We start from the raw sequence: 21,258 nt of genomic DNA, 5'->3' as shown, positions 1-21,258 counted from the left end.
TTCCGGGAGAAGACTTCAAAATACGTGCTAGAAATGGACAATTTGAGTCCTTTTTCTCCCCTCACCCTCAAATGCAAGCTAAAAGAGGAGGGAGGGGGGATTAAAATCAACCACGTGGTAGATCTGAGCTTTCCTTTTCCTTTTTATTATTTTTTTTAAAGATACACTTTGCAACCTCCAGTTCCATTTGTGTTCTTTCACGCTGCTTGGGGGGGGGGGGAAAGACTAAGCCTCTTCTAGATGGACGCATCTCAGGGATCAGCTTAGGGGACAGACAACAAGGCGCATCTCTGGAGGCGCACAAACCCGGTGGTACAGATTTTATTAGAACTTGTCAGGTCTAGTGGCAAAGGCTCTGGTGACCCAGCAGCGTAGAGACCTCAGCATCTCCAAGACTAACGAGGGTTGGAGTTTTCAAGCAACAGCTTAGAATTGGGAAACCTCTCCAGATCGCTTTTTCTTTTGAGCTCTCCCACCTCAGGAAGCCGGGGAGTGCCTCAGAAATCAAATCCCAAGAGGACTCAAGTTTGTAACCACCTTCCTCTTCTCTCATCTTCATCGCCACCACCACCACCATCTCCTCCACCATCACCAGCTCTAGCTTTCTTTCCCCCTCCTCTTATTCTCTTGCCTTTCACCCCCCCCTTTCTCTTCTTTCTTCCACACCCCCCCTCCACGTTGTTGTTAGAAAGCCTTCTTGCACCCCCTGGTGCTCTTGCGTTTTGTGTGGTAGGCAAGGAGATTGTCTTCTCTCTCTCCTTGTCTCGCTCCCTCTGGTTGCTCATTATTCAGAGAGAGACACACAGAAGGTTGAGTGAGTGAGAGAGAGAGAGAGAGAGAGAGAGAGTGAGAGAGAGAGAGAGAGAGAGAGACGGATATCTCAGGTCATCTGCAGCTGCAGCAAACCAGTAAGGGGGAGAGAGAGAGAGAGAGAGGAGAGAGGGGGGAAAAAAGCAGGGAAAAAGATGGCGATTCTCCATTGCTGAGACCTGGCAAGGAGCACATGAGTCTAGCAAAAACAACTTCCACAACAATTGCAAGCAGCAGGAGGAGAGAAAGGAGAGCCGTGGAAAGCGACCAACGCCAGCGCCAGGACCTTCCTGCTGTAAGTTCTTGCAATTTAAACCCATCGCGGGTCTAAGCTATGGGAACGGGGAAGAAAAGCCTTCTTTTGGCTGTCCCACCACCTTGGGAAAGATAGGGAGATAGATCTCCTCTCAAAGCCCCTGATCCATTCATTCCGACAAGCCAAAAGAAGAAGCAGAAGAAAGGGTGTGGGGGGGCGCGGGGGGGGGACCCGAAGTAGTGGTGGGAAACGATGGTTTTGTTAGGGAGAAGTCTCTTGTCTCTTAATGGGGGAGGAGGAGAGGAGGAGGAGGAGGTGGTGGTGGAGAGCTGGTGGTGGGAGGAGGAGGAGGAGGAGGAAGGCAGTTAATTAATTTTTTGTTGTTCTTGCATTAAGGTGGGGGGAGGGAGAGATAAGTGAGAGGAGCGGAGCTCAGAAGTGTGTGGGGGCAGTTGGGGGGTTGGATGTGGGGAAGTGATTGGATCACAGGCGGGAGAGGTGGGAAAAAAAAAAAAACAGCTCGGAGCTGACTCTACCCAGCTATGTGGTGACCTCTTTCTTTCTTTCTTTTTATTTCTTTGCTTTCTCTTTCTTTCTCTGTTCCCCCACCTCTCCTTGCAAATCTGGTCCCTCTCTCAGGCAGGTATACTGGATCCACCCCCCCCTCCTCCTACAGCCGGTGTGTATATATAGATATAGATATATGCGTGTGTATATGTGTACACACGAGCTCCCGCCTTTCCTGAAGTTGATATAGTGGGGGTCTTCCCTTTGGCTGCGGTTTCTGAAAGGGTTGGAGGAGAACCGCGGTTAAGCTGGAGAGAAGCCATTACACACGTCCTGCTCTTTCCTTTGAGAGACAGAAGGGGAGAAAAGAAAGAAGGGAAAAAGGGGGGGGGGAGACAGAGACCTTCACTTTTTGTTCAGTTCCGTGGTGTCTATGGCTTTCTAGGGAATGAGAAGCAGCTGAGCTTCTTCCCCCCTCCTTCATTCCCCCCTTTCTTTCTTTATCTCCTTGTCCTCCATTTGCAAGCTGTCTGCGTTGGTTCCAGTCCAGATTCCAAAATACAAAGCTACTTCTCTTTCGCTCACATAGGCACATACGCACGCACACACACACACCGTCTTTCTTTCTCCTCGTTTCCCCCCTCTCTTGGAGAGACCTTTCTTTCTTAAGCTTGGCAGTTTCTGGGGGAGGGGAACAGAGGTGTGTGTGTATGGGAGGGGGGGGGAGAATCTCTTCTTGGAGATCCTTGAGATCTGTTCCTTTTTGTACCCCTGGAGAAAGTTTTCTCCTTTTGGTTTTGGGAAGGACCTTCTGGTAAAGGGGGAGGGAGGAAGGTGGCGAGATATGGAGTTGCTTTCTGCTGCTGTTGCTTTGTATGCATGGCTGTTTGTCTCATGAAGCTACTTGCATGCCTAAGAGGAAATGAATAGTTGGACAGAGGGCTGTGATCTGAGTCAGGTAAGCCATGTCATGTTCTCTAGCTCCACCAGAAAATGGAGGAGAGGGAGAGCAAGGACAGGCTTTTCCACCAGACAAAGCTGAGATGGGAAGTGCTCATGCAATTATGGATGTTTCTCCATTTTTTTTTTCTCTGAAGGTTTGTTGGCAAAGCCTGGCTTTGACAAGATTTTTCCTTCAGCGAGCACCGTTTTTTGATGTCTCTTCTCTTTCTGCCTCCAGGAAATGGATGATTTGAGGAAGTTTCATAGATTCTTTTCATAGAATCTCCAGAGACAGTCAGAGAAAGAGACGGAGAAAGAAAGAAAGAGACCTGTCTTCTAAAAAGGATGTGTTTTCTGTCCTGTCTTTTATAGTTTCATTTTGAAACCAAGCCTTTTTTTTCTTTTTCTTTTCTTTTTGGTTGAACTTCATGACATTCAAGTGAATGTGATTCAGTTGATCAAAGACATGTTGATTTTTAAAGAAAAGGAATAGTTTAGTGTAATCTGATGAGGCTGGCAGTGTTGTTCCTCAATATGACATGAGAATCAATGTCAATCATATCTCGAGATGGTCTTATGATGGTCATTCCACATTGGGAACCATGATAATAGGCTGCCTTCTGGAAACCATTATAATTGGGGCCTGTATATCTTATTACAACTACTCTTGGTATTGTTGCTATTTTTTTTAAAAAAATCTAAATGGACCATTGTTACTTCTTCTGAAATTCCGTGAGGCACTTTATGGATTCATTTGTGATAAAGAGCAAACCTTAGTTCTGACTCTTATAAATGGTGACATTTCATGTGAATTACCATTATGAACCAATCATATCTGAATATATTTAAATTTCTTTGATTTCAGTAAATCTGCATCCAGAACTAAGTGCCACTGACTTGTGTAGATCTAAGATTAATTTTTTTACATCCCTATCTACGTCATTTAAAATGTGTTTAATCTAGATTATGAACTCAGTTGTTAAATATATGGGTTCCTTTTTTTTTTTTTTACAGTATGGCAGCTCAGGCAAAGCACGACGTTCTCTCCATATATACATAGTTTTATTTGGACTACTTTAAGGTTTGTGGATGAAAAATATATAGCAGTATATGTAACATTTAACTTTACCTTTTAAATTCTGCAGAACTAATGACCATGAGAATTTATTTATGAGGTTAAATTTCTCTTTCAAAAATCAATAAAAATTTCAACAGTAAACTATTGAAAATAAGGTAACCAAAATATCTGACATATTTAAAGGAGTTTGGGTTTCCATAATAAGCAGTAAAACTGGAAAACCAAACCAGGTAATGCTGCCAGATAAATATCTGTACATGCCACTGATAACTGGAAGTCATGAGAAAATAATGAATCTTCCACCTTGTCAGTATAATTGTGGCTAATATACTGACAAAACAATATTCTAAAAACTCTTGTACAACTCTTGATTATAAATAGATAACTTTTGATTCTGTTTTCTTCCCAAGCTTATGAGATGCATTTTCACAGAGCCATCCTTGAAACAAAGCACAATGTAATCTGGGCTTTATGCTTAAGCTTTAAGCTATGATATGATGGTCCTTGGGAGGGCCTGTACTGGATATGATAGTCCTTGGGAGGACCTGTTCTGTGAATGTCCTTGAATTTACACCTAGGCCAAGGGTCACCATAATTGACACCATCATTTATTTTAATCATAGTTTATTGAAACACATATAGTATTTGGGTTCACACATTATGCCAGGTCAAAAACAAATACACTGGGATGAACCTAAACCAATTAATATATCTGTTCTTGATTTATTTAAAAAGCTTGTTAAGTCCTGTCTGTTTTTTTCTTTCTGTGATGAATTTATTCATACCCCGCTTCTACTTATAACAAATGTACCCTTTTTCACAAAATCATATATACTTTTTATCTCACTTTAAGGTAAAGATGGCTCAGACATCACTTAAAGGCATCCTTTGTAGACATTCAAGAAAATTGCTATAAAAAATGTAAAGGTCATTTGCATGACAGTTTTTAAATGAAACACCATTAGTAATCAATGATGAGTGTTCTTTAAAAAAAGGGAAGAGAGAGAGAGACTCCAGTTCCTTCCCATTAAAACTACTTAAGACAACTTTTAGCAGGAATTTAGCAGTTTGCTTGCACAAGCAAATATTCCAATTGTATTCTATTAGGAAACTGTGAAGTATTTAAGAACTCTTAACTTTTTGACTTAAATTGAGTGTGCGTTTCTTTCCTTTGATGTCATGTGATTTGGATATTTTGTCCATTTCCATCTTAAAGGTATTGCAATCACCTTAATGAAAATACATGCACACATTCATATATGTTGGAATTTATCTCTTTCTTCTAATGTTGGCCTTATATATATGGTCCTTTATTTTTTGATTTTTGTATTCCAGTCAGCTATATTCTTTTTCTTTACCATACATTATTTTCTTTCTGGTTTTTAACTGTAGTGGCTCAGAGTAGCTGTGGAATTGAATGGCCTCAAAACTAAACTAATAAAAACATAGATATGTCAATTTTTTGGTCCTCTGAAAAAGTTGAGATGTTATTCCTTAATAACGTGCAATTATAGAATGTTTTATTATTATAGAATATTATTATAGAACAAAGAACTTTCTATAATGAGGAATTTGATATATGAATAATAAGTAATATAGAAATACTAGTATGAGTAAAAGTATAGCTTCTTGAAGTTCTACTTTTGTAAAGTACAGTGAAGTACAGTACAAGGAGTGACAGCAAAAAAGGTCATTCAGAATGTATGTAATCACTATAAATTATATTCCCTTTCTCTTTTGCTCTTGTAGTTAAATAATATAAAATATGGCAAATACCTCCTTAAGTTAAGTTGCAGCATCCTACAATAAACCTCTAGTTTTTCAACACCATCAGGATTTGTTTTTCTTAAGGGTTCCATTAAAATGGAATCCAGATAATCTCCCATACAAGCAAGAAGAAGCAAGGAATCTTGCATATTTTATGCAAGATTCCTTGCTTCTTATGATAGCTAAGGTGGTGAAAATAAAGATTTGAGGGCAAGATAATGTCCCTTAATGTGGAGTTAAAGAGGTGTTAAACATTTGTTGTTTATTTAGATCTTTGCAATTTTTTGAAGTGAAGGAAAAATGTATAGCTATCTGATGAATTCTTTAAAAATTAACAGAGTTGCTCCCTAATTTCAATTCTTTATAATAGCCTCCCTTCATTATTAAAATAATTCTAATAAAATTTCATCATTTTATCCTCAGTTGGAATGATTTTAATTCCTTTTGCCTTAATTTATTAAAGTATGTTGCATTACCTTCTCATTTGACATTGCAATATAGAAAAATAAGTTATTTTTGTTAGTTGAAGGGATGGAATCTTACAATGACCGCTAATGATAAAATTTATCAGATACATTGGAATATATGTATGTGTGTGTGTGTGTGTGTGTGTGTGTGTGTGTGTGTGTGTGTATATATATATATATATATATATATATATATATATATATATATATATATAAATAAAACTGGTATAGCTATTTCCAGTTCCGTTAACTCTCTTCAGCCAGACTTACTCTTCTGAGATTCGAACCTGGGCTTATCTGCATGTTAGGCAGTTGTTATAACCTCTAAGCCACAGGCTCTCTCCCACTCTGTTATATATATATTCAGTTATTCCTTTGTAGCACTTACTTGCAAACCATCAATACATTTAACTACTAGAAAGGCATAATTAAATAATAGTAATCCAAGTTTAAACTTTAGCTAAGGTTGACAGGAAACAAAACAATTTTGTGGAACAGATATTCTTAGTGGGGGAGTGGAATAGATATTCTTAGTTGAGAGAAAAAGGATGGAGCTCTGCACACTTTGAAAATTAGTAGGGAAAAAATACCTTAACCTCTTGTGTGAACATAGCATATCTCTACTGTTAACTTAAACCACCATCTGTCCTTTTAAGTATTGCACATATATTTCGAGGATAGGGAGGAAGCTTATATGGAAAACAATAAATAAATAGAAGTTGTAGATTTGTGAGGTCCAAAGCATTCACATCCTTTAAAAAGTGCAGTACTGCTTAACATAAATTTCTATATTATACAGTAGTATGTTTATGGATGCTTTTCAAAACAGCATTAATTTCATTCTTATCAACTTGTATAACAGTTTTCTTGTGGGATAACACCTATCTTGAGTTAAATTTTTATATTGTAGGATGCAGATGTTAATATTTTGCCTTTCTCACCAACGGCCTAATCAGTCGAACTGACAGCAAAACATGATTTTTTAATATTTATTGATTGATTGATCTCATCAGACTTGGAGGAAGTGCGTGGAAGCTTTGTTTATGTACATTTTAACTAAGAGTTGAAAACTCCTACTGAAATAGTAGGAATATGTAGAACAGACTTCCCTAGAAAATGTGAGCATTGAATTCCAACACATCTGGATAACACATAGTTGGGATAAGCTACTAGGGAAGATTTGCAATGATATGCTAGGAAAGTCCTCCTTTGTTATGTTAATTTTGGAGATTTTGAAAAATATGTTCATTAGCTGGATTTTCAGTCTATTTCTGGAAAATATTTCAATAGTTGCAGTAATCCTTCTTGATTTGAAGGCAACCTTTTTCCTAAATCAGACGGTGCTATTACTCAGATGTGATAGTGTTGATTTTTACCATAAAACAAAGTTGCAGAAAAGTATTTTCCAACTTCTGCTAACAGAGACACAGCTGTTGATATTTATATTAAATATTAAAAAGTATTCCACTTTTGCATGTAAGGAGACAAAAAAAATCAGTCAATTTCCATGGTATCCTTCCGTGGTGGCACAGTGGTGAAAATGCAGTATTGCAGGCTAAATTCTTCCATCTGCCAGGAGTTTGATTCTAACTGGCTCAGTCTTCCATCCTTCCGTGGTCAGTAAAATGAGGACCCAGATTGTTGGGGGCAATATGCTGACTCTAAACCACTTAGAGAGGGCTGTAAAGCACTGTGAAATGGTATATAAGTCTAAATGCTACTGCTATTGCTCTCCTTGCATTTGGCAGTGAGGAACTGCGGTTAGTAAATCCTGTCCTTTTCAGACAGTTGCTCAGCGACTACTCCCACCAATGCTATAATGCTGCAAAGTTGTATTCAGTAGAATTTGGAAAGCTGTAGGCTCCCTAATCCGGGATTATGACTTCTGGGATCTTCTATCACCTGTCAGATTAATAGAAGATACATTAAGGAATCCTGGTGCAGTCTAGTAGCCTGTACGTATTAGATGAATAAGATTTTGTTTCACCACTTAATGGACATACTGGTTATGATGGTTTACTTTTTCAATAAGTATTTTAGCCTGTTGTGAGAAAGAAAATTTCTCATCTGTTTGGACCTTTGTCAAAGTTATGGTTAATCCTGAAGCTCCTGAAATGGGATAGCATTTACGAAATTCTTAATTGCAAGAGATGGCAGCAATAGCATTTGGAAGATTTAGACTGAAATACTTTTATACATTTCAGTGAGTTGCTTGGAAAGTAGTTCTGCATAGAATATATATTTAAGAAATAGAACATATCTATAGCAAAAGACTGCAACAACTTTTTAAAAGTATTTTATTGGTTTTCTATCATTACAATTTAACTGTTCTTAGTAAACAACATGTTATCTGGGTTAATTTTGCCTAGTCATACAGTTTAGGTTCTTACTCTCTATCCCGCTTTTCTAACGTTTGGTAAAATAAGTTCCATGTTTGAAAGTATACTGGGTCTTCTTTGATTCTCAATGTAAGTCTGTCCTCACAGTCCAATATTTTCTTAATTATCACTTCCTCCAATGGCATTGTCTCATTTTTCCAGTGCTGTGCAAATATGATCCTTGCTGCAGTTAATACATGTAATGTTAAATATGCATTTTGTTTATCAATCAAACTTTTATGGCATTATGCCTAGTAAAAAAAAGTTCAGGTTTAAAATCTACATGTTTTCCTATCATTTTTTCTAATCATTTTTTTGAAAAATTAACATATAAGGATGTTCTAAATACAGATGGGAAATTAAAATCTAAACAAGAGCTAGAAGACCAGGGCATTGACTTATCATGGTTGCCCCGATTGCAAATGCAATCGAGGTATGACAAAGATGTTTAAGCATACGGCTTTTATAAAGATCAAATAGTGTTTGACCAGGTGTTGTTGACTTCTAATGAAAAAAGATTAAAAAATTGTATAATTTTCTGTTGAATTTAAAAATGGAAGACAAATAAAAAACAATGATTATATGGGCAAAAAACTTTAAGCATACCATAGAATTAGAGAAACGACAAAATCTATGGGAAAGAAATTATAAACTGACAGTGGCTACTTCATATAAAGAAAACCTATATAAAATGTTTTATAGATGGCATTTTACATCTATTAGATTAGCAAAAATGTTTAAAAATATGTCTAGTAAATGCTGGAAATGTAATCAGAATCTTGGTACATATTATCACCTGTTGTAGACTTGTGTAAAAGCAAAAAAAAAAATATTGGACTTAAAAAAAAGACTAACTTTTGATGATCTGCTTCTATAAATATTCAGAGGTGGCTTTTCAGACCATATATTTTGGATGTTTTTGGAAATGTGGCCTTCTTGAAAGCTGTGGTTTTTGTATATGAGTGTACTAATTAATTTCTTGATGTTTTGATATGAGTTACGAAAGTGGCCCTTTCTCTAAAAATTGGCATGAAAACCTGAAAGCCATCTCCACGTTGTTGCAATTGTTCATCATGGTTTTATAGGTATACTGAATTTTAGAAAGATTTAAAAATACCTTCTTATGTCCTAGAATTGAACTTTTTAGTTGTTGTTGAAAAGTTAGAATTACAGTTTTCCCTATTATTTAAAAAAATAAGGTGTTTGGGACACCGAGAAACATAAAGGTAATATAATATCTGCTGTTACAGTTAGCATTGCAATGGATGAACCTCACCATGGCAATATTCCAGATGAGTTTACTGTTGAAAATAAAATGTTCCAGAAGAACTGGGAGAACAGGAAAGAAGTTAAAATAGCATAGTTTGTATGCCAATGCTGAGAGGAGGAGGAAAAAGGGAGACAGAAGGTAATTATCACAACGTTGACAGTCGTGTTGCTTGAAAGAACACAGTTTCAGAGGTGCATTTGAATGATTTCTTTCCTACATCTCTCAAAATGGTCTCTGAATCATTTTTATACTACCGTCTTCACTTCCAAGCATAAGGAATTAGGAAATAGGGGAGCTGTGTTATAATTTATATCATAGCAAGCATTGGGGGAGAAAACAAACATTCTCCAACCTTCTTTATGATCTAAGTTGAGCATGAAAAGGTGTGCCTGCACATGTTTATTTTTGGGTGGAAATTATGCCCATGTTTTTTTTATATATATTATAATTGGTATATTGTGTTCCTTGGCCAAATAGAGACAAGTGACCCCATATTAATTTACTGGAAAGCATAGAATTATTATTGTTCACCAAAGGATTTTTCTTCTAGGAGATAGCAGAAAGTTTTCAAAGCAGCATCTCCCAGAGACTTCTGCCAGGAAATGGAGCGATGTGACTCTTATTGTTTGACCTATAAATGTTTACTAGCCAGCAAGCCCAGACGGACAACTAACTAACCCTAACTAACATGAGATGTTGGAAGTTTCCATTATCTTATGAAAGGCTATCCTGTAAGCACTATGAAACAGGTCAGGTCATCTTTAGAAGTGCGATTTAAAATCAGCTGGTTTGATTTATGTGATACTTTATAACAAGAGGATCTGTTATAATTTTATAACACTTTAAAAAAAGCCTCTTAAGCCTGGGAAATTTAAGAGCATTCTTTTCTATTCAAAAAATAGCCAACTAATTGATTCTGATTTGTTGCTTAGTGGTCTGTTGATTTAGCTACTACTGAAATTTATTCTAGCTATATTGAAATGATACGTCTTTCTCCAGATGGGATTTTGATCACTATTCCAAATCAACAAAAGTTGGGCTCATTCCATAAGCGTAGTACACAGATAATCCTCGACTTACAATCACAACTGGACTAGAACTTTTGTTGCTAAGTGAGATGTTGTTAATTCAGTTGGACCTGATTTTATGATTTTTTTTGCCATGGTCGTTAAACAAATCACTTCAGTTATTAAATGCATTATGCATTTGGCAAATTCGGCTTGCCCCATTGACTTTGTTTGTCAGAAGCCTGCTGGGGAGGTCTTTGATGATGATCACCTGACCCCAAGACGCTGCAACCATCATTAAGCCATGCCAGTTATGAAGGGCCTGAATTTTATTCATGTGACCACAGGGATGCTGCGATGGTCGTAGATGCAAGAACTGGTGTTAAATCAGTTTTCAATGCTGTTTTTAAGTTTGAATGGTCACTAAATAAATGGTTGTAAGTTGAGGACTACCTGTATAGAAACAGTCCAATATTTTATTGGGCTGGCACTGAGACATTCCTAATAAGACATACTTCTGAAACAGTATTAATTTTAATAGGGCATAATCATGGTTACTTGGGACCTGTATGTCGGGCTAAATACAATTGAAGATTGAAGAATAGTGTTAATGTTTTTCATATCTTTATATGATAGTTATGCTTTTAAAGATGAAAAATAAGTTTGAAATAATATTCAAGAATAACTGTAATTGGCATTATTTATATGGGGTAGATATGGTGGTATCCTATAGCAATGATGATGTGAGTAACAGATCACTGTTCAATTAACGGTTACATTTCCTGTAAAGCAGAGGCTCCTAGCTGATTTTTTAAAATTTATGGACCCTGTCATAATAAATTTTGAAATATTAACCCACTGGTGACCATGTATGGCTCTGGGTGCCATTTTACTTGTTCACTGTCCTGTGCTATGTTAATTCATGTTAAATGTTTGGGGAAATGTTCCCGTTTGCATGGCTGAATTCTTAGCTTATGCCAGTGTTTCCCAAACTTGACAATTTTAAGGCATGTGGACTTCAACTCCCAGAATTCCACAGCCAGTGTTGCTGGCTGTGGAATTCTGGGAGTTGAAGTCCTCATGCCTTAAAATTGTCAAGTTTGGGAAACACTGCCTTATGCCATCAACAATTATGTAGCAAAGAACAAGTAATTGTTTCCACGGGTTTATGTATGTTTTTGTGGCAAGCCAGATAAACATTGTTTTTTAATACATAGAAGGGGGTAAACCAAACATATACATTAGATTGGAAGAGAGATTTTTAGGAGGGGATGTGGTGTCTTTCGTGCTCCAAAAAAGAAAAACCTTTGCCAGAAGTTGTAAGCGGTTCTAAGAAGGTCCATTGTTTTGTGAGGGAATGTGCAAGTGATTATTCAGGGAACAAAACAAAGTTTTTGATTAGGGGAATGAAATACTTAGCTACTGAAGAAGAATTCATCGGGGAAGAAACCTGTGGATTAGTTAAAGTCAATTCTTGGAAACTTCACTACTAACGAGTTTATGGGAAATCACTCCCGAAATCATAATCGTGGCTATAAAGGCTTTGTAAGCAGTGAAAAATTAAGACAGTCATGTTTATTACTTAATATTTTCCTTTAAAGAATTCAGAGTGATTTGCATATACATACGTTAAGAGTTCTTACTGTGGATTTGCCATGCATTAATATCCTTTTTTCTTTTTGGTAGATAGGGAATTAAGGCAATCTGCTCCATAAGGCTTTAAGGGAACAAATGTCTCATACTGCCATAAAAAGGTAAAAGTGGAGTGGACCAGCTTTAGCGAAGAAACTCTTTCGTTCCTCAGTATTTCTCAGTACTGGATTGGTTTGTGAATTTTTTATTTAAATGTTCAATGAAAAGAAGAGCTTGCTGTGTATTTCTCATCTTGCTGCCTCTTTTCTCTCTTTACCACTTTATATTACAGCTAATTACTTAATAATTATCAAGGGAGAGGAATTACCTGTGACATAACAATCTTGTGATTCTGACATCCTGTAAAGCCATCTGACACCCGAAGCGTCTAAACTGTCTTGAAAAATGAAGATAGGTGATGTTTAAGCCCCTGCATGACTATTACTAATGGAAAGTATTAGAAGGAACCTAAAAACTGGAATGTCAGCTTATAGGGTTGGCTTTCAAAGATGCAATGATCACTGTCAGGAAGAGGAAATAGGAGACACAGAAGCAGAAGGCAAGCAGAGCTGTTAAGCAAGCACAAAGTAGGTTAAAACATTCCATAAGCAATATGTAGTGGAAAATCTCTGGCAACAAAGCTATCTGTGTTAGAGAAAGAGAGACTGGGCAATTAATCATGGACTATAAAAGAAGGTAGACTTTTATGAAAGATTCTAGAGAAGTAGAATCAGTAGACTTCAGAAGAGAAGACCATTTGGTACTAAAATTGGAAATGCCATTTGTGGACACCGTCTGGTCCCATGATATTTTTGACAGCTGTTGGCAATTGAACAGAAAAATAAGCTGTCTTATTGGTAAGAGTTAGGAGATTTAAGCTGTGAACTAAGATCTAAAGTTTGTGATTGTGGAAGAAGCTGTTAATGTGAATATAACTCTCATGCTTCCTGTGAAGTCATAATTATAGTTGTAGTATTAATAGGAAAAAGGTGTCTACAATAATGTTGTTCTGTGTCGTATCTAGAGATTGTGGCAAAGATAGATATGCCATTTGGAAACATCAAGATTTTCAGCTCTTACGCAACTGGTAAGCAACTTTTACTTTTTCCTAGAGGTCTTTTCAAACACTGTTTGGATATGGTGTTCTGCTTTTCCAAAATGGCCTGTTGCCAGATGCACTTGGCTAGAGACACTGATTATCTTTATCCATTTTATCTCTGAGATCAGCCAAATTATACTGTTCGGGGACGGATATTAGCCAATAGTCCATAATAGACATGAAAAGACACTCTAACCTCGAGTGTGAATTTGAAGGCTTAGCTGCACTAGTAGGCCAGAAAATAAAATATTTCACCCTTGACAATTAACCTAGTTCATTGAAAGCATTACTTTAGTGTGTAATTGGAAAGTCCATTAATCATACGCTTTAGCATCCTGCAGGTGAAACTGTTCTACCCATAAAGCAAAAATGGAAGCAACAGACAAAGCTTTTCCAATATCTTGTCTTCCAGATTTCCCTCTGAAATCCTTTAAACCAAGTTATCTATTTAATTGATCACATTAACCCTATTTGGCAATATCTTCATTTGTACATCTTAACATATGAGGGAAAATGAGCAATCTCAACTTTCTCTAAGGTGCATTGGTGACGTCACTGAAGAGCTGTCTCTGAGGGGACGATATGATTATTTTTCAAGGAGCATTTGCAATTTATGCAAAGTTTTTAAGTGAGCTGTAATTTTGAAAATACAGTACATATTCTGAAATGGGAATGAAAATGTCATGAGTCTTCCTGGAAGAAATGTTGTCTTCTTTTAGAATGCAGACGTAAGGAAATCATCAGATATATCTAAATACTCTTTATTTGATGTCTCTGGTGATTGCCTGGACTAGTCCATGAAGTTTTCTTGGCAACATTTTCAGAAGTGGTTTGCCCTTGCCATGAACTAATAGGAGTTCATGGCCTTTAGCTCAAATCTGTATTTTAGGTTTATTTTTGGTGAAACAACTTAAGTCTGGTTAATAACATAAAATAACGTAAGACTACGTATTATTGCCTTTTCATAGCTGACTTCCTCAAGTTGAGATGGCAACTTGCTGGTTGAGTGATTATGAGGATGTACAAGGTCAATATATCTGAAAGTCAGTGCGGTAGGGATTTGATTGTATAGTACGTATGGTTGACAGTTTTTCTTTTTCATGCTAAATCCATATTTATTGCTAATTGATGTTTAGTTTTATGCCCTCCCCCTTTATTTTATGTGTTTGGTTTTTTTCTTAAATATGCTCTAAAATAGTTTTGACTAAAATTATTTCTGCAAGGAATGAGATAGAAGAAATAATACATTGTTCGTGACTTGTAGATCATGACAGTGAATGGTATAAAGTGAAAATCCATACCGCAGAAAACACTGAATGCTATGACATTCTGGCAAAGATGGGTTTGAATATGGGGAAATTTAACTTAATTGTTTCTTAATTCTTTCATTTAACTTACTTTACTAGTTTGATATTATTAATTTTTATCCTCATCAATTAGACAATTAAGAATATTTTATATAGAAAAGAGACTATATTTTCTCTACCATGCTTAACTATTTCAATCTGTGACCCCAAGCTGTTATAGGAAAGGGATTTTTTGTTCTAGAATAGAAAACTTGGATACTGGTTATTTCAGTAGATATTTCAATGTTTTCCTCAAGTTGATGTTTGTTATATTTTCTTCTTAGAAGCTAGAAGCTGGCAGCTAGGTTATTAAAATCACGATAAGCCTACTGTCCCGTTAATCTGTAGTACATATTGTGAAAGCAGATGATGTTGGCTTATGCATAACTTACATGCTGCTCTTGGTCTAAAATAGCCTCCTGTTCCTTCAGGTGGTTCTCAAGTCATTTCATCTATGGTGATGTAGGGTTTGACAGACTCCTGGTTTTCACTGTAGAGTTGTTTATTTTAAGAGTTCATGTCTACTTGGCTTTGCTAATGCTATACTGCTATATCAAATGGTCTATTGAGACTTCAAGGGGTTGGTAAGCTATTTTTATCATGTCAGTTTGGTAGATGAAGTTTCAGATTATCTAATGGTACTTTGGAGGTTCTGTTACCATATACAGAAGAATGTTGCCGCTTTGTGCATCTGTGGAGTATTTGCCATGTTTTGATATTACATAATCTTGAGTTAGTTTTTCAAAGCTAAATCCCAACTCTGGATGTGATAGACTTTATTTTGATTTATCAATCCTAGCATTTTTTAAGAATCATAGAAAGGAGAATGCATTGATTCTGGTGTTATTTCAGAATCTTGATATTTTATAAAGTTATTTATGCATCGAGAAGTTATTTTCATCATTACCGTTTTTGAGAAATACATGAATGGGAGAGAGAGAGTTTACTGTATATTTGTTGATTTAGAGACATGCATGATTAAATGAGTAGACTTGAAGTACAGGATGTGTTGCGTGATAATGGAGCTGAAAGTTGATTTCTGAATATGATAAGAGAAGATAAAGGATGTGTAAGAATAAACAAAATGCTTAGAAATAGTTCAACACTGAAAGCTAGTAAGACCAGGATATATGATATCCTGGATTATTTAGTATTTATAGATAAATATATAAGGAATTCTTAGAAATGTTTTGGTTGTGGGTGTGTATATAAGTATACTTATATATGCAAGTAATGCCATGTTGGAAGGAAAGATCGTAAAATTAAATAAGCATGATGAGATACAGTACTGCATGTACTGTATACAGGTATTCTATGAGAGACATGGGTGGTCCCTAAATAAGATAAATAAATAAAATGGTGTTGGTGTAGATTAAGTTTAGTTATACATCCTTTCTTATTGATCATGGCTTTCATTTATTTGGTTTATTATATTTTTACCCCTTTTCTACACTTGACATAATATTACTTATTCTGAAAGGGAAGAGTATGATAAGTACTATTATTAGTATTAATATTATTCTTACCATCATCCTAACTAACCTCATCAATATACATTATACTTTACAGAGTAAAATGTTACTTTATGAAAGATGTCTGTTGTTTGTATATTTTTTTTTTAAAAAATAAGATTTTCAATTTTCAAAATAAAATTTCTATTGAAAATTTTAACAGTAATAAGAACTAATATATATTAAACTAAGAAAAAAGATAAAGGGAGAAAAAAAAGCTGAACGTGCAGAAAGAAAAAAGTAAAGGAAAAAGAAAAAAGTTATAAAGTTTTAAAGAATGGCTTCTGATCTTCAGAGCAGTTATTAAGTACAATTTATATTTTAAACTCTCTAAAGTTATATCATGCTTCTCTTTCTATAATCTCTCCAATATAATCATCAAAACCATAACTCATAAGTGTATGGTGACTTTTTTATGCAAAAACTCCATAAGAGGTTTTTAGTCACCCATAAATGTAGGTACTGTCTTTTTTCTAACGAAACAAACTATTTTGGCAAATTCTGTCCTTACCAGCCATTTCTTCATTGTAGGTAATGCCAATTTTTTCCATTTGTATGCATGCAATAATCTTGCTCCGATTATCAGATATAAAAACAACATTCCAATGCTCTGGAGATCTATTCTGAGAACACATCCTACCTTGCAAGAACAAAAAAAAAGGAAAATGGTCTACAGTAGTATTCCTAACCCAGAGATTCGAAAAGCATACTGCAACATCCTAATTGCCATAGTCGTCCTGGTTGGGAATGATGTGTTATGGTGGGGGGAAAAATATAAGCGTAACACAAGTGAAATCTGACCTAACTGAGGCATTCTTTTTCTTTCGCACCATTTATTTTGAACAAATTAAATTTAAAATTAATTTGAAACCTGGATTCTGAGAACATTGCTTGTAGTCTCAACTATGATTAGGGACTCTTATTTTTATACACACAACAATGTGAAATCACAGCTGCCAGTTCTTTAACTGGTGTTGGGATTCATATGCATCAAGTCCTTCCCAAGAATCTAGAATGTTTGTAATGTTATCTGTGTAGTATACATGCAGATTCAAGCAGTGTGGCTGGCCTTTTATAATTGACAGACAGAAATTTATTGTCTGTGTACAGCTTTTCTATGTGTTGTCTATTATTTTTTTTGGTCTAACATCCATTGTGCTGATAAGCACTGGGCTGATAACCGCCATGGCTGATTTGTGCCATAATCTTTCAGTTTCAATTTTCAGATCTTAACACTTTACGATTCTTTGTCTTCTATTCTACTATTCCTTGGTATTGCCACATGAGTTATCCATATTTTCGTCTTTTCAACTACAGTAAATCTGGTGTATCATGAGCTAAGACTTTGTCTATTTACATTCAGAAATTCCACAATATTTTAACCTGCTCATTTTTTACTACTTTTTCAACTTTCCTATTATTCATTACTGGCACGTGATAATTTTTACAGTTCCAGTGAATCATTTTGGCAAGTGTGTTATGTTATTATTTTTTATAATTATTTTGTGCAATCCTCTTGCATGACCTGAGTATAGGATTTACTGTTTCTTCTGCTTCTTTGCACAATCTGCACTTTGAATCATTTGATTTTTCAGTTCTGGTCTTGACTGCATTCATTCAAATACACTGCTCTTAAGCAGCCAAAATCAAGCCTTCAGTATCTTTTTTTTTTTTTTTTAAGAATGGCTTCCAGTTGTAAGCCATTGCCAAGTTTTATCTTTCCCCTTGATCTTTTGTAGAAATTGGACGTGTAATTTTTTCCTTTCCAGCATTCTATTTGGGTTTATAACAACAACAATAATTACATTATTTCAATATTCATTATTTTAATATTTATGTTTTATTTTGTGTACATTCAGAAAGTTCCAATTTTTAACTTACACCAATGCTTGCTCTTGGTTATCTTTTACATAATCAGCCAAAGTACACTTTTCTTCTTCAACAGTTTGTTTGACCTGAACTAAACCTCTGCCTCCATTTCTCTGGAGCAGGTATATAATCTATCAATATCACTACAGAGATATAATGCACAATGAATATTCTTCAGTTTTCTTGTTTTCCAGTCCAAACTGTTACGCTTATGTCCAGTTAAATAATTCCAGCATGCCTTGTATCCCACAAAGCCAGGTATTGATGGCTTTGATTGTGTTTCCACTATTCAATATTGTCTTTAGCAAACTTCTCACTTTTTGGATATATTCTTTATTAATCATATTTTTAACTTGTCCATGCTTATTGTTATCCATCTGTAATATGCTCAGGCACTTGTTGGCTTCATCCTGATGGCTCCTAATGGTTTGGCTGCGTGGTATTTAATTCCATCGCTGTTTGTGATTTTTAACCTGATATATTGTTCTGGTAGCACATTTCCCTAGGCCTAGTTCCATTGCTATTGAAACCTTACAATGTTTTTTAAAGACTAGATTTTGATTTCTGATTTCCCATTATTATGATTGGTCGCACAGTCAGCTAGATGTTTAGACTAGATTTGGCATTTTTATCCACCTATCAAGGCCTTCACAAGGACCTGAGATAAGCAAATGTTATTATTATCATCTGTTCACAACAATGTGAAGTCACAGCTGCCAGTTCTTTAGCTGGTGGTGGCCTTCATGCATATTGAATTCTTTCCAAGAGCCTAGGATGTTGTAATATATTGGCGTAATATAGTTGTGGATCCAAGCATTGTGAACTTTTGTTGTTGTTTTTATTGTTATTGTTATGGGTTTGTGTGTTTCTTTTGATAACCTTGCTTCCTTTTCCCTTAGTATTAACAGAAAAATACATTGTGTTTTTTGTTCCCTAAAAAGTTAGCCCTAGAGTGTAGCAGGATTTAGCATGGTTAACAATAAATATAGATTAAACAATATATATATAGTTTAAAAAGCCTGTCCTTATAAATCATACCCTGTAGATTGTGATCTAATGGAACATGAGTTATGCTTAAGGATCTGGTTTTCTCATGACTTGTTCCTTTCCATTTAGTCAGAATTTAAAACTAAAGTACAAGAATATGATTTTCAGTTATTTAAATAAACTGTTTTAGTTAAATTGGACTGGAAGCCAACAAATATATTAGGATTTGATATCTAGATCCTAATCATATCTATTGAGAAACCCAGATTTTGTGGTCACCTCAAGATTCATACCTGATAGTTTTCTTTCGATTAAGATAAATATTTTGATAGCCTGAACAATTGAACATTTGGCTAAATTTGAAACGGTTGATGAGAATCAGTATATATTGTAGCAGCCAAAGTTTCCCTCATTCTACTGACACTCAACCATATTCTTTTCTTTCATCACCCTTGTTTATATTGATCACTTGGGTAGCAAGGGAATATTACAAAGAGCTTTTGTAAACATGTAGTTTTGGTTTTTAAAGACGACTGTAAAGGCAGTTCCCTGGGTTTGAAATTAGAATAACTGGATAGTAAATAAAAGGTGAAATGTTTCCATGGCCTTTTAAAAGTAGAAATAGGCAATTGTTCAAAATATATGTGGTTTACCTTGTCAGGGTGTTTAGTCTGGCACATCACTTCATTTGTGTGTCTCTATGTGTGTTTTTCTTCCCTGGTAGTGTGAATTACAGCTTCTAGTTATTCTTTGAGGTCATGTTCTTCTCGGCAGTCCAGTTGGAGATAGACCAGGCGCACTGTCACAGGCAGACTCTACGTTAAGGCTACAGTTTTGATATTGCTTTATGCTTGATTTTTTTTTTAAAAAAAGAGATTGCTTTAATGAAGTGAAGTTTTAATGCATTTGGGGGTAAAAGAGACCATCTGGCTAACAGAAGGTTAGGGCAGGTAATGTCTTGCTGAGAGTGCCCCACAGATTAACTTGGTGTTTCTGAAAAATGTGCTCCGTTACTGCTTATGTTAGAGTTTTGAAATAGTGCCTTTCGGATTTGCAGAGCTAGCAGATCTATTACCACTGCTGTGACACAGGAGATAATTCTGTTGGGCAAGCAGTAACACGGGGGTGGTTCTATAGCAGAGGATGTGTAATGTCAACATGAAGCACTGGAGTTGGCACTAGGAAGAAAAGCAGCCATTTCATGCCAGTGCAGGAAGTCTAAACAGATTCTCCCCACTCCAGGCTCTGCATCTTGTCCTTTACAGCACAGCCTTCCCATTTTGTAATAAAGCTGCAGCGTTGTGTTTTATCATCTCTCCCTCCACCTTTTTTCCTCTCCTATCTGCCTTTTTTATTTCTCCTGAAGGAACTGAAGAATATTCTAAAAGCTTTGTATAATGAAGGCTGGGAAGGGATGTTGGAAGAGGTTCACAAAATCTGGAGAAAAGGAAAGCATTCAGTCATGTGAAAAGTCCTAAGCTTCTGATGAAGATCCATTGTAATGTGTTGATTCTTTCTTTTGTCTCCAGCCCAGAGACACTTTTGTTCAGTGGCTGCAATCATCTGAGAACATTGTGTGATGACTATGAAGTGGGAAGGGTGTAGAATACCGCAAATGATATAGAATAGACTGTGCAATTATACAATTGCCATGTTATAGTAAAAATCCATCACAATTGTCTCTTAATAAGATACTACTATAGATTTGGGGAGCATTTCTTCCTTTTCTTTAAATTCTTTGCCATTCAATTAGCTGTTTCACAAGTAGGTTTGGTGCTGTTAATTAAGGAGCCTGTAAAAAAAGGCATATATGGTATAGCACTTTTGTAGGCAAAGTTCTGGGAATGTTCAGAACATTTTTTTTTTAATTCTTACTGACCAGCAGAGCATTCAAGTACACTGAAAATTGGGTTGCTTTTATGAATAATAATCAGGGTTCTGCTTTACTAATATAGGTAGTCCTTGACCTACAATCATTCATTTAGTGACCGTTCAAAGTGACTTATGACTGTTTTTCACAGTTATGACCTTTGCAGCATCCCCATGATCATGTGATCAGAATTTAGATGCTTGGCAACTAGTCCATATTTATGACTGTTGCTGTGTCCCAGGGTCATGTGACAAGCAAAGTCAATGGGGAAGCCAGATTCACTTAATAACTGGGTTATTGCAGTGATTTGCTTAACAACTGTGGCAAGAACGGTCATAAATGGGGCAAAACTCAATTATCAACAGACATTTCAGGCTCAGTTGTGGTCGTAAGTCAAAGATCACCTGCATAGCATAGATATTCCTGTGTTTACTAAGTTGAAAGCACAGATGAGGTTTTCCA

At 35.9% G+C, this 21,258-nt stretch overlaps 1 protein-coding gene across 16 annotated transcripts in view; it reads left to right on the top strand.

Moving 5' to 3' along the window:
• The first annotated feature begins 666 nt into the window (after positions 1 to 666).
• The window catches only part of ZNF462 (zinc finger protein 462), a 199,808-nt gene continuing 179,216 nt past the window's right edge, over positions 667 to 21,258 (top strand). For 4 of the 16 annotated variants that reach the window (XM_039339109.1, XM_039339110.1, XM_039339107.1 and 1 more), the window contains exon 1: positions 680 to 1,105. The gene's annotated coding sequence lies outside the window, so the exon portion shown is untranslated. Of the gene's footprint in view, positions 1,106 to 2,344; positions 2,532 to 3,529; positions 3,597 to 12,977; positions 13,202 to 21,258 lie in introns of those variants that run through there. The other 12 variants (XM_039339103.1, XM_039339108.1, XM_039339095.1 and 9 more) reach the window with 7 other exon arrangements.

The sequence above is a fragment of the Crotalus tigris genome, unplaced genomic scaffold (genome assembly GCF_016545835.1).
Source record: "Crotalus tigris isolate CLP2741 ecotype Arizona unplaced genomic scaffold, ASM1654583v1 scf7180000017729.2337069, whole genome shotgun sequence".
NCBI lineage: Eukaryota > Metazoa > Chordata > Lepidosauria > Squamata > Viperidae > Crotalus > Crotalus tigris.
The sequence above is the reverse complement of the archived record's forward strand: the minus strand, read 5'-3'. Positions and strand labels throughout refer to the sequence as shown.